At 61.4% G+C, this 2,500-nt stretch overlaps 1 pseudogene; it reads left to right on the top strand.

The window, feature by feature from the left end:
- The window catches only part of LOC124560897, a 5,554-nt pseudogene that overhangs the window by 629 nt on the left and 2,425 nt on the right, over positions 1-2,500 (top strand).

Below are 2,500 nucleotides of genomic sequence, written 5' to 3' on the forward strand. Positions count from 1 at the left end.
CGACCCGCTGGGTGCCGGCCTACGGCCCGGGTGCGCAGCCTGTCCTTCCGCGGGCCTCGGTTCGCGTCTGTTGGGCAGAGCCCCGGTGTCCTGGCTGGCTGCCCGGCGGTATATCTGGAGGAGTCGATTCGCCCCTTTGGGCGCTCGGGCTCCCGGCAAGCGCGCGCGGTTCTTCCCGGATGACGGACCTACCTGGCCCGGCCCCGGACCCGCGCCGCTGTTGGCTCGGGATGCTCTCGGGCGGAATAATCGCTCCCGTCAGCGGCGCTTCAGCTTTGGACAATTTCACGACCCGTCTTGAAACACGGACCAAGGAGTCTAACATGTGCGCGAGTCATTGGGCTGTACGAAACCTAAAGGCGTAATGAAAGTGAAGGTCTCGCCTTGCGCGGGCCGAGGGAGGATGGGGCTTCCCCGCCCTTCACGGGGCGGCGGCCTCCGCACTCCCGGGGCGTCTCGTCCTCATTGCGAGGTGAGGCGCACCTAGAGCGTACACGTTGGGACCCGAAAGATGGTGAACTATGCCTGGCCAGGACGAAGTCAGGGGAAACCCTGATGGAGGTCCGTAGCGATTCTGACGTGCAAATCGATCGTCGGAGCTGGGTATAGGGGCGAAAGACTAATCGAACCATCTAGTAGCTGGTTCCCTCCGAAGTTTCCCTCAGGATAGCTGGTGCTCGTACGAGTCTCATCCGGTAAAGCGAATGATTAGAGGCCTTGGGGCCGAAACGACCTCAACCTATTCTCAAACTTTAAATGGGTGAGATCTCCGGCTTGCTTGATATGCTGAAGCCGCGAGCAAACGACTCGGATCGGAGTGCCAAGTGGGCCACTTTTGGTAAGCAGAACTGGCGCTGTGGGATGAACCAAACGCCGAGTTAAGGCGCCCGAATCGACGCTCATGGGAAACCATGAAAGGCGTTGGTTGCTTAAGACAGCAGGACGGTGGCCATGGAAGTCGGAATCCGCTAAGGAGTGTGTAACAACTCACCTGCCGAAGCAACTAGCCCTGAAAATGGATGGCGCTGAAGCGTCGTGCCTATACTCGGCCGTCAGTCTGGCAGTCATGGCCGGTCCTTGCGGCCGGCCGCGAAGCCCTGACGAGTAGGAGGGTCGCGGCGGTGGGCGCAGAAGGGTCTGGGCGTGAGCCTGCCTGGAGCCGCCGTCGGTGCAGATCTTGGTGGTAGTAGCAAATACTCCAGCGAGGCCCTGGAGGGCTGACGCGGAGAAGGGTTTCGTGTGAACAGCCGTTGCACACGAGTCAGTCGATCCTAAGCCCTAGGAGAAATCCGATGTTGATGGGGGCCGTCATAGCATGATGCACTTTGTGCTGGCCCCCGTTGGGCGAAAGGGAATCCGGTTCCTATTCCGGAACCCGGCAGCGGAACCGATACAAGTCGGGCCCCTCTTTTAGAGATGCTCGTCGGGGTAACCCAAAAGGACCCGGAGACGCCGTCGGGAGATCGGGGAAGAGTTTTCTTTTCTGCATGAGCGTTCGAGTTCCCTGGAATCCTCTAGCAGGGAGATAGGGTTTGGAACGCGAAGAGCACCGCAGTTGCGGCGGTGTCCCGATCTTCCCCTCGGACCTTGAAAATCCGGGAGAGGGCCACGTGGAGGTGTCGCGCCGGTTCGTACCCATATCCGCAGCAGGTCTCCAAGGTGAAGAGCCTCTAGTCGATAGAATAATGTAGGTAAGGGAAGTCGGCAAATTGGATCCGTAACTTCGGGATAAGGATTGGCTCTGAGGATCGGGGCGTGTCGGGCTTGGTCGGGAAGTGGGTCAGCGCTAACGTGCCGGGCCTGGGCGAGGTGAGTGCCGTAGGGGTGCCGGTAAGTGCGGGCGTTTAGCGCGGGCGTGGTCTGCTCTCGCCGTTGGTTGGCCTCGTGCTGGCCGGCGGTGCAGGATGCGCGCGCCTGCGCGGCGTTCGCGCCCCGGTGCTTCAACCTGCGTGCAGGATCCGAGCTCGGTCCCGTGCCTTGGCCTCCCACGGATCTTCCTTGCTGCGAGGCCGCGTCCGCCTTAGCGTGCTCCTCCGGGGGCGCGCGGGTGCGCGGATTCTCTTCGGCCGCCATTCAACGATCAACTCAGAACTGGCACGGACTGGGGGAATCCGACTGTCTAATTAAAACAAAGCATTGCGATGGCCCTAGCGGGTGTTGACGCAATGTGATTTCTGCCCAGTGCTCTGAATGTCAACGTGAAGAAATTCAAGCAAGCGCGGGTAAACGGCGGGAGTAACTATGACTCTCTGGCCCTCAGCCGCACCCGGGTGGGTGCATTGAAGTCGGCCGACGTTACCATCCGGGCCGCCGTCAGGAGATGGTTCCGCCTTCCGGCGGACACCCCCCTGGGATACTTCCACGCTCCTGTTGCCCAGGGGGGCCTCGGCATTCCATCTTGCCGATGGATGGGTCCGACCCTCCGTCGGTCCCGTCTCCTGGCGCTGAAGAAGATAGGGCCAGCCTGCGACGGTGCAGGCATGGAGGAGGTGCAGCGTGA

Source organism: Schistocerca americana, unplaced genomic scaffold, assembly GCF_021461395.2.
Source record: "Schistocerca americana isolate TAMUIC-IGC-003095 unplaced genomic scaffold, iqSchAmer2.1 HiC_scaffold_112, whole genome shotgun sequence".
Lineage (NCBI taxonomy): Eukaryota > Metazoa > Arthropoda > Insecta > Orthoptera > Acrididae > Schistocerca > Schistocerca americana.